This window comes from Nycticebus coucang, chromosome Y, assembly GCF_027406575.1.
Source record: "Nycticebus coucang isolate mNycCou1 chromosome Y, mNycCou1.pri, whole genome shotgun sequence".
Taxonomy (NCBI): Eukaryota; Metazoa; Chordata; class Mammalia; order Primates; family Lorisidae; genus Nycticebus; species Nycticebus coucang.
The window spans coordinates 5,352,827-5,365,116 of NC_069805.1; positions in this window are offsets into that span (position 1 = coordinate 5,352,827).

Here is a 12,290-nt window from a genome sequence, read left to right on the forward strand (position 1 = left end):
CACCTTTACTATTCAACATAGTGCTGGAAGTCCTACCCAATACAATTAAGCAAGACAAGGAAATAAAGGGAATCCAAATGGGAGCAGAGGAGGTCAAACTCTCTCTCTTTGCTGACGACATGATCCTAGAGAACACCAAAGACTCAACCACAAGACTCCTAGAAGTCATCAAAAAATACAGTAATGTTTCAGGATATAAAATCAATGTCCACAAGTCAGTAGCCTTTGTATATGCAAATAACAGTGAAGATGAGAAGCTAATTAAGGACACAACTCCCTTAACTATAGTTTCAAAGAAAATGAAATACCTAGGAATATACCTAACAAAGGAGGTGAAGGACCCCTATAAAGAAAATTGTGGGCGGTGCCTGTGGCTCAGTGAGTAGGGCGCCGGCCCCATATGCCGAGGGTGGCGGGTTCAAACCCAGCCCCGGCCAAACTGCAACAAAAAATAGCCGGGTGCTATGGCGGGCACCTGGAGTCCCAGCTACTCAGGAGGCTGAGGCAAGAGAATCGCTTAAGCCCAGGAGCTGGAGGTTGCTGTGAGCTGTGTGATGCTACGGCACTCTACCAAGGGCCATAAAGTGAGACTCTGTCTCTAAAAAAAAAAAAATAAATAAAATAATAATAATAATAATAATAATAATATAATAAGCATAGATAAAGAAAATGAAAAATAACGTTGTATCAAATAAAGTAGACATAGGGAAGAGGCAATAAATCAAGAAAGAAGAAAGACTAAAAAGAGGAGAGGATACCTTAGATGTTGTATGAGTGATTTATGTGGTAAAGATGAGAAAAGTAGAAAAGTCTCTATCAAAAAGGAGAAAGAAGGAGAAGAGTGAGATAGAGGGAATAAATAAGGCAGAAATATCATACCCAAAATACAGAAGCCCTGCTCTTGGTGAAATTAAAATACAGAAGCCCTTGTTCTTGATGAAAGTAAAAATAGAAGGTAACAACAGAACCAAACAAATTAGCAAATAGAAAATAAACGATAACAACAACAAAAAGCTCAAATACCCACAAACGGCAACAAACTTAGCAAAAAAGTAAGGAAAAAATACATACCTATAGGGAATGGATAAACTTTAATAGAAATACATATAAGTTGTATTATATTATAAGGAGACAAAGTGTTAGGAGACATAGTGTTAGGACACAGAGAACACAGCCAGCAACCCACCTGGAGTTTACGGGTATGATCATGAGTCCTAACTCAGTTACCCTAAGTGATCGCCTGCTTATTTCATCGGTTTTCAGTCCCTGCAAGGTTGAGATCTTAAAGGCCTTCAGAATCCTTCAGAGGCAGGTCTCATACTTCCCCCTACAACAGTTCCTGGGGGGACTTGTGACTCCTCAGCATACCCCCAAAACTTGAATTCGGATCCATGGCATAATGGAGACTGCCATGCTTTAGCGATCTTCTGAGAGGTCCATCCTCAGGACCCTTCCAGGACCATTCCACAATGGCAGCCACCTGGCAGCAGATACCTTCCATGCATGGCTGCTTCACCAGCTACCAAACCTACAGTAAATCCATTCCACCCAATATTCAAATCTAGATGCTGTTTACTGTTCCAGTCCACCTGCTCTTCCAACCTTTCTACTCAACACACAGTTTCCCCCCCAAAACTGATAACTGCAGAATGTCTTCCACTCCTCTGTGGAGGTTTTGGCCATTCCCGTTGGCTCCCAGACACTTACCTACAGAGTCAGACTTTGACAGATCATCTGCTGTCACCTACAGGTCAACACCTGGCTATGTTCCTGGAACTACAAATCCAGGTAAGGTCCCCATGCCCGAGCCATTGGCTGGATTCTCTTTTTTCCCCAGCCATACTAGACATCAGCCCCATTAACAGTTTCTTCAAAAAACAAACAAACAACCAAACAACAAAAAAAAATCCTGAAAAACAATGAGGAAAAAACTGCATATAATACAAACAAATGAAAAAATAAATTATACTCATTGATTTGTAGAACAAGTTTTGTCAAAATGTCCATACTTCACAGCGAATTATGGATTTGATGCAGTCCCCATTAAAAGGTCAATGTCATATTTCATACAACTAGAAAAAATACTTTAGCATTTGTGCCAAACTACAAAAGAGCTGAATAGCCAAAGCAATCTTAAACAAAAGGAAGAAACCTGGAGGCATCACACTAAGGACTTCCAACTATGCTACCAGTCTTTAGTAATGAAGACAATATGGTATTGGCACAAAAACAGAGACATAGACCAAGCAATAGAACAGAAACTCAGACAGGAAACCATACATATATGCTAACTGATCTTGGAGAAAGCAGATAATACTATGCATTTGGAAAATGATTCTCTATCAAATATTTTTCTGGAAAAATTGGATAACCAAAGGGAGGAAAAAGAAATAGGATACACATTTCTTACCACCACAAAAGTTAATTCAAGAGGAATAAAATTAAATGTAAAACATGAAACCATAAAAAATATGCAAGAAAACATTGGAAAAAATCTTCTAGATATTAGGAAAATAATTTATAAAGAAGACCCCAATGGCTGTCACAACAAAAGTAAATACATGAGATGATTAAACTAAAAACTTCTGCACAGCCAAAAAAATAATTATCAGAGCAGACAACAAGCTACCTCCCAGCTATTTACCTGATAAAAGACTAATCACAGGACTCTATATGTCTTAGCAAAGTAACTAAGGAAATGCCAGAAGGGCTATGTCAACTAATGTGATGAAAATGTGTAAAATGGTCTATGAACCAAGTGTATAGTACCCCATGATCATATTGATGTACGCAGCTATGATTTAATAAAAAAAAAGAAAGTAATATATTCAAAACTGAAAAAAAAAAGAACTGAGTAAAATCAGAAAGATAAAAATTAAACAACCTGTTCAAAAATTGGCAGACCATGTGAGTAGAATTTTCTCAAAAGAAGGGTCCATAGGAAGGCACGCGTATGTCAGTGAATAGGGTACCAGACACAAACACCCAGGATGGTGGGTTCAAACCCAGCCTGGGCAAGCTAAACAACATTGACAACTGCAAGGAAAGAAAAAAGAAAGAAAGAAAGAAAAAATAGAAGGCGGAGAATGATGGTGGACAGGAGAGATGTTTAGCCCATCTCTTCCAGATCATCAAGTGAGAGGGATGAGGCTCTAGATCTTTTCCCCGCATGCAGGACTGATGTGGAAAGACAGCTGGAGACGTGCAGCAAATTTGTGGATTGCTGTATTTGAGTTGTAACCCAAAGTCGCGGACTCTGCTTTAGAAATTTCTCCTACGCGCCAGCATCTGGCTGCCGCAGCCGGCCCCTCCCACACAGTTCCAAGGGAAACCTAGGTAATTGATGAAAATTACAGTGAAGTGTGAATTTCTGAGTGGAATTTGGGGACCACAAAGGAGTGCTGCTGAGAGCTACAGGGGGCTAAGCAGCCTGGTAGAAAATTAAGGGGAAAGGATCCTGCCAGGGAAACAGGGACATTTTGAATTGTATAAAATGGCGAACACCTTTCCCCAGGGCAACAGATATGAGTGTGCTTACATCAGTCTTTTAGAGGTTTTGTTTGTTTATTTGTTTGTTTCCCCCTTTTCTTCAATTATTTTACGAGTATCATTATATTTATTGTAGTTTTTGTTTTTTGTTTTTTTTTTTCTCTTTATGTCTATGTGTTTCTGATTCTTCATGCATCTGTGGCTTGTGTGTCTGGTAGCCTTTTTATCTATTTATTTCCTCATTTGGTCTCAACATGTTTGGGATTTGACTAAATCCTCATGTTAGCTATTTTCCCTAACTCAAATTTTCACATTCAACAAAAATGGGGGTGGGGGTGGGGGGTGGATGGGGCATGATGGCTGATTGGAGCAGCTCTCAATAGAAGTTCAGTCTGGAGGGAGAGATAATGGCCAGAAAGAATCCAACAAGTCTGAAGGATGGAACTGAGCTAAGAGATGAGATAAATAATTTTTCATCTTTCCTACTGAGGCAAACTTCGACTCCAAAGAAACTATTTTCTGGTATAGATCTCATCCCAAAGAGGTTATGTGGCTGTCCCCTGCCCTAAAAGAGTTTGTTTGCTTACTGTGTGATCTCTACTGGTGAGTGATAAACTGAGGGTCTCCTTCCTCACCTCACTGAAGGGAATTGCTGGAAGTTGGGACTCCTTCTCAAGAGAGCCCCTGCTCTGAGTATAGAAATACCCTTGTCTGGCAGGAAATTTGAACAAATATTTTCCTCACCACCTTGATCCTTCGCAGTCTACACACACACACACACACACACACACACATATCCGGCTTGTCAGTCTACAAGTCCAACTCCTCTAGAATCCATAATGTCTGCATTTCTTGGCTAGGATCAGGCATTGCATAGACGGTGGCAGTACAGTTTTGCTATACCTGTGAATCCAGTAACTAAACAGAAAGACATAGATGGAAAGGTGACTGACCTGGCCCCCAAAAAGTGTATCTCAGCAGCAGACAGAGGCTTGGGTTCCTCCACTGTGGGTGGAGGCTCGGAAACTGCTGAGATGCACAAACCCAAGAAGAAACACCTCCCATGCAACTTCAGCATCAGTAGAGTGATCCTGCTGGATTCTAACTCTGGAGATTCATCTCCTCAGCTCTGTGGCCTGCCAAGAGAATGAAACCTTCCCCTATAGGGATTCCAGAGCTGCAGAAGAGTGGCAGCTAAGGTGCAGTGGCTGAGGGAGAAATTCTTTTGCTGTCTGGATATCCTCAGGTTTGGACTGAGCTCAGGTGGAACTTTGTTCACCTTTCATTGAGCATCTGAGGCAGGCAGAACTCAGCTTCCCCTGCTGGATGGTGGTAGACTATGGTAACAATGAGGAGGAGGCAACGACCTCACTTTGACACTCGCAGGCACATAGCCCTGACACATTTGCTTATTGGACAGAACAGAGCCACAGAGACTGGATTAACAGAGACTGCTGGTGGGAATACTAAAGACTGGGGTGACCAAAGTCCATGGTGAAAGGCGATCAAGGTGGAGTAAGAAGCATCAACCCCCTGATTCAAAAGCTCCTACTATACAGGTCTCTCTGACACGTCAGAGCACCACAGGCACTCAAATCACGCTTGAGCTGCCACTAGCCCCCTAACTTCTAGTTGCTGGAGTCCTCTTGAACTCTCCAGCTAGAGAGTGGGGACTGTCTGGGACTATTGGTCTGGAACTCTTTAACTGGACAAATTACCCAAGGACCATCCAAGGTGGGACCCTGGTTTTACTGTAGTGGAAAGGTTTGATTGTCCTCTTCCAGATATTACCTGTGGGTTAAGGGATGTCCTAGTTGCTTGTATTTCTCCAAAGCTGAGACTGCAACCTACGTTACTTATTCACTAAGATTGTACAGAGATCAGCTGAATACAAGACAGAGCCACCTACACCCACTACACCAAGCAGGCCTCTAGAGTCACAGACTGCAGTACTGTACCGGTCCTTTGCAAAATTGTACAGGAAAAGCTTCAGTCACCAGTCCAAGTTCCCAGGTGAAGGGCTGGTTAACTACAACCTTAGAAGTTTCCAGTCCAATTTCATTTTACCTGCTCAGCTAGCTAAACACTGTAAACAATCATGGGGCAGAATCAGTAGAAAAACTCTGGCATCATGAATAAACAGAACAGTTCAACTCTTCCAAGGAATGACAAAATAACCAATCCAGAGGATCCAATTGTCAAACAGATAGCTGAGATGTCTGAAATCAAATTTAGATTTGGGATTGCAAACAAAATCAACAGAATGGAAGTAAAGATGGAAGTATAAATTGTAGAATTAATTCAGAAGATGTCTCAAGAATTCAATTAATTCAAAGACAAAAATCACCAAAGATTTAGACACATTGAGAAAAGAAGTTGCAGCCTTACATGATATGAGAAATATGGTAGAAACCATCAGTAACAGAATGGAATCGACAGGGGAAAGGATTTCTGACATCGAAGACAAACCTTTTGAACAACCCCAAATGATCAAAGAGGAAGAGAAATGGGGAGCAAAAACAAATCATTCTCTCAGAGAGCTCGGCGATATCTCAAAGAAAACCAATATTTGCCATATAGGGATTCCTGAAGGTGATGAAGTAGCTTCACAAGGCACAGAGGCCCTTCTTCATGAGATTATGAAAGAAAACTCTCTGGACGTGCCAAGAGATTCTGAAATCCAGATAGCAGATAGTTTCAGAACCACAGCATGGCTCAACCCGAACAAGACATCCCCCAGGCACATAATAATTAACTTTACTAAACTTAATATGAAAGAGAAAATCCTGAAAGCAGCCACACGTAAAAACACCATAACCTACAAGGGGAAGAATATTAGAATGACTGCTGATCTCTGCTGAAACCTTTCAAACCTTTCAAGAAGAGGGTGGTCATTGTCTTTTAATCTCCTAAAACAAAATAACTTTCAACCCAGGATTCTGTACCCAGCTAAATTGAGTTTCATTTACGACAGATAAATTACTACTTTAATGACATTCACATGTTGAAGAAATTTGCCATAAGTAAACCACGTCTCCAGGATATCCTCAGACCTACCCTTTCTAATAACCAGTGCAGCGGTCCATCACAAAAGTAAAGTAACTCTGAAATTTTTGAACAAATTCCAACTTCCACAGCGGCAAAAGAATTAAAAATGACCACTTGTCCTTCGAATAACTTGATACCCCAAATTATACCAGGCCTATCAATATTCTCAATTAATGTGAATGGATTAAATTGTCCTCTAAAGAGGCACAGGCTGGCCGACTGGATACAAAAATTTAGGCCAGATATCTGCTGCAGACAAGAATCTCATCTTATCTTAAAAGATAAATATAGACTCAGGGTGAAGGAATGGTCATCTATATTCCAGCCAAATGGAAAACAGAAAAAAAAGGAGGTGTTGCAATTTTATTTGCAGATACAATAGGCTTTAAACCAAAAAAGTAAGAAAAGATAAGGAGGGTCACTACATATTTGTTAAGGAGAAGATTCAAAATGATGTGATTTCAATTATCAATATTTTTGCATCGTACACAAAATTCACCTCAATTTATAAAAGAAACTAACGGACATGAGCAACTTGATTTTTTCAAGGTCCATAGTAATCAGAGATTTTAACACCCCTTTAGTGGTGTTCGATAGATCCTCCAATAAGAAGCTAAGCAAAGAAATTTTAGATTTAACCTTAACCGTCCAACAATTAGATTTAACCGACATGTACAGGACATTTTTTCCTAAAAGAAACTGAATACACATTCTACTCATCAGCTCATGGAACAAACTCCAAAATCAATCACATCTTAGGTCCCAAATCTAACCTTAGCAAATTTAAAAGAATAGAAATTATTCCTTGCATCTTCTCGGACCATCATGAAATAAAAGTGGAACTCAGTAACAACAACAACCTGCATACTCATACAAAAAGATGGAAACTAAATAATGTCATGATGAATGATAACTGGGTCATAGACGAGATTAAGAATGAAATTAACACATTTTTGTAACAAAATGACAATGAGGAAACAAATTATCAGAACCTCAGAGATACCGCAAAGGCAATCCTAAAAGGGAAATATATAGCACTGCAAGCCTTCCTCAAGAGAACAGAAACAGAGAAAGTTAACGACTCAATGGGACATCTCAAGCAACTGGAAAAGGAAGAACACTCCAATCCCAAACCCAGCAGAAGAAAAGAAATAACCAAAATTAGAGCAGAATTAAATGAAATTGAAAACAAAATAATTATTCAACGGATCAATAAATCAAAATGTTGTTTTTTTTTTTTTTGAAAAAGTCAATAAAACAGATAAAACTTTGGCTAACCTAACCAGGTTAAAAAAAAAGGAGGCAGAGCGGCTCTGCGATCTCCTCTCCGCTTTCCCACAGAGAAACCCTGACTGGCCGCAGAGGGCGAGCCACACACACGCCCTCACGCCCGGGAGGTCACTATCATATGACAAAGGCTTTGCCACAGTTCATTGTCCTCCCTGTGTACTTTCCATTTGCCTTCCTGGTCCAAAGGCACGAGAAGTTAAAGAGCAAGAGGAAGTGAAAGGAAAATTAGGGCAAGGAAACAGATAAAAGAAATCACCCATGAGGAAGAATCAGCAGAAAACTCCAGGCAACATGAAGAACCGGTCCAGAACAACCCCGCCAAGGGACCATGAGGTAGCTACTGCAGAGGGTTCCACCTATACAGAAATGTTAGGAATGACAGAAAGGGAATTTAGAATACACATGTTGAAAACAATGAAAGAAATGATGGAAACAATGAAGGAAACTGCTAATAAAGTGGAAAATAACCAAAAGGAAATCCAAAAACAGAATCAAATAAGAGATGAACGATATGAAGAATATAAAAAGGATATAGCAGAGCTGAAGGAAATGAAACAGTCAATCAGGGAACTTAAAGATGCAATGGAAAGTATCAGCAACAGGTTAGACCATGCAGAAGAAAGAATTTCAGAGTTAGAAGACAAAGTTTTTGAGATAACTCAGATAGTAAAAGAGGCAGAAAAGAAGAGAGAGAAAGCAGAACGTTCACTGTCAGAACTATGGGACTTTATGAAGCGTTCCAACATACGAGTTAGAGGAATTCCAGAAGGGGAAGAAGAATGCCCCAGACGAATGGAAGCCATACTAGAGAATATTATAAATGAAAATTTCCCAAATATCAACAAAGATTCTGACACACTGCTTTCAGAGGGCTATCGGACCCCAGGTCGCCTCAACTCTAACCGAGCTTCTCCAAGACACATTGTGATGAACCTGTCCAAAGTCAAGACCAAAGAAAAGATTCTGCAAGCTGCCAGGAGTAAGCGCCAGTTGACCTACAGGGGCAAATCCATCAGAGTGACCGCAGACTTCTCTAATGAAACTTTCCAAGCAAGAAGACAATTTTCATCTACCTTTAATCTACTTAAACAGAACAATTTCCAGCCCAGAATTCTGTACCCTGCTAAGCTAAGCTTCAAAATTGATGGAGAAATCAAATCATTTACGGAATTACAAACATTGAGGAAATTCGCCACAACAAGACCAGCTCTACAGGAAATACTTCAACCTGTTATGCACACTGACCACCACAATGGATCAGCAGCAAAGTAAGAACTCAGAAATTCAAGGACAGAACCAAACCTCCACACTGATGCAAAAGATAAAACTAAGCAATGGACTCTCACAAAATAAGACGAATAGAATACTACCACACTTATCAATTATCTCAATAAATGTTAATGGCTTGAATTCCCCACTGAAGAGACATAGATTGGCTGACTGGATTAAAAAACACAAGCCATCCATTTGCTGTCTGCAAGAAACACACCTGGCTTCAAAAGACAAATTAAAGTTCCGAATCAAGGGTTGGAAGACAATTTTTCAGGCAAATGGAATTCAGAAGAAAAGAGGAGTTGCAATCTTATTTTCAGATACATGTGGATTTAAAGCAACTAAAGTCAAAAAAGACAAAGATGGTCACTTTATATTGGTCAAGGGAAAAATACAACAAGAAGACATTTCAATTCTAAATATCTATGCACCCAATTTAAATGCTCCCAGATTCTTGAAACAGACCTTACTCAGTCTGAGCAATACGATATCTGATAATACCATAATAACAGGGACCTTAACACTCCTCTTACGGAGCTGGGCAGATCCTCTAAACAGAAATTAAACAAGGATATAAGAGACTTAAATGAGACCCTAGAACAACTGTGCTTCATAGACGCATATAGAACACTCCATCCCAAAGATAAAGAATATACATTCTTCTCATCACCCCATGGAACATTGTCCAAAATTGATCATATCCTGGGACACAAAACAAATATCAACAGAATCAAAAGAATTGAAATTTTACCTTGTATCTTCTCAGACCACAAGGCACTAAAGGTGGAACTCAACTCTAACAAAAATGCTCGACCCCACCCAAAGGCATGGAAACTAAACAATCTTCTGTTGAATAACAGATGGGTGAAGGAAGAAATAAAACAGGAAAACATAACTTCCTGGAGCATAACAACAATGAAGACACAAGCTACCAAAACCTGTGGGATACTGCAAAAGCAGTTTTGAGAGGAAAATTCATCGCTTTAGATGCCTACATTCGAAAAACAGAAAGAGAGCACATCAACAATCTCACAAGAGATCTTATGGAATTGGAAAAAGAAGAGCAATCTAAGCCTAAACTCAGTAGAAGAAAAGAAATATCCAAAATCAAATCAGAGATCAATGAAATTGAAAACAAAAGAATCATTCAGAAAATTAATGAAACAAGGAGTTGGTTTTTTGAAAAAATAAATAAAATAGATAAACCATTGCCCAGACTAACGAGGAATAGAAAAGTAAAATCTCTAGTAACCTCAAGCAGAAATGATAAAGGGGAAATAACAACTGATCCCACAGAGATACAAGAGATCATCTCTGAATACTACCAGAAACTCTATGCCCAGAAATTTGACAATGTGAAAGAAATGGATCAACATTTGGAATCGCAACCTCTCCCTAGACTCAGCCAGGAAGAAATAGAGCTCCTGAACAGACCAATTTCAAGCACTGAGATCAAAGAAACAATAAAAAAATCTTCCAACCAAAAAATGCCCTGGTCCAGATGGCTTCACTCCAGAATTCTATCAAACCTTCAAGGAAGAGCTTATTCCTGTACTGCAGAAATTATTCCAAAAAATTGAGGAAGAAGGAATCTTCCCCAACACATTCAATGAAGCAAACAGCACCCTGATACCAAAACCAGGAAAAGACCCAAACAAAAAGGTGAATTTCAGACCAATCTCACTCATGAACATAGACGCAAAAATTCTCAACAAAATCCTAGCCAGTAGATTACAGCTTATCATCAAAAAAGTCATTCATCATGATCAAGTAGGCTTCATCCCAGGGACGCAAGGCTGGTTTAACATACGCAAGTCTATAAACGTTATCCACCATATTAACAGAGGCAAAAATAAAGATCACATGATCCTCTCAATAGATGCAGAAAAAGCGTTTGCTAAAATCCAACATCCTTTTCTAATTAGAACACTGAAGAGTATAGGCATAGGTGGCACATTTCTAAAACTAATTGAAGCTATCTATGACAAACCCGCAGCCAATATTTTACTGAATGGAGTAAAACTGAAAGCTTTTCCTCTTACAACTGGAACCAGACAAGGCTGCCCTCTGTCACCTTTACTATTCAACGTAGTGCTGGAAGTTCTAGCCAATACAATTAGGCAAGACAAGGAAATAAAGGGAATCCAAATGGGAGCAGAGGAGGTCAAACTGTCCCTCTTTGCCGACAACATGATCTTTTACTTAGAGAACGCCAAAGACTCAACCACAAGAGTCCTAGAAGTCATCAAAAAATACAGTAATGTTTCAGGATATAAAATCAATGTCCACAAGTCAGTAGCCTTTGTGTACACCAATAACAGTCAAGATGAGAAGCTAATTAAGGACACAACTCCCTTCACCACAGTTTCAAAGAAAATGAAATACCTAGGAATATACCTAATGAAGGAGGTGAAGGACTATGAAAAGAAACTATGAAATCTATAAAGAAAACTATGAAATCCTCAGAAAGGAAATAGCAGAGGATATTAACAAATGGAAGAACATACCATGCTCATGGATAGGAAGAATCAACATTGTTAAAATGTCTATACTTCCCAAAGCAATCTACCTATTCAATGCCATTTCTATCAAAATACCAACATCGTACTTTCAAGATTTGGAAAAAATGATTCTGCGTTTTGTATGGAACCGGAAAAAATCCCGTATAGCTAAGGCAGTTCTCTGTAACAAAAATAAAGCTGAGGGCATCAGCATACCAGATTTTAGTCTGTACTACAAAGCCATAGTGCTCAAGACAGCATGGTACTGGCACAAAAACAGAGACATAGACACTTGGAATCGAATTGAAAACCAAGAAATGAAACTAACATCTTACAACCACCTAATCTTTGATAAACCAAACAAGAACATACCTTGGGGGAAAGACTCCCTATTCAATAAATGGTGTTGGGAGAACTGGATGTCTACATGTAAAAGACTGAAACTGGACCCACACCCTTCCCCACTCACAAAAATCGATTCAAGGTGGATAAAGAACTTAAACTTAAGGCATGAAACAATAAAAATCCTCCAAGAAAGCATAGGAAAAACACTGGAAGGTATTGGCCTGGGGAAAGAGTTCATGAAGAAGACTGCCATGGCAATTGCAACAACAACAAAAATAAACAAATGGGACTTCATTAAACTGAAAAGCTTCTGTACAGCTAAGGAGACAATAACCAAAGCAAAGA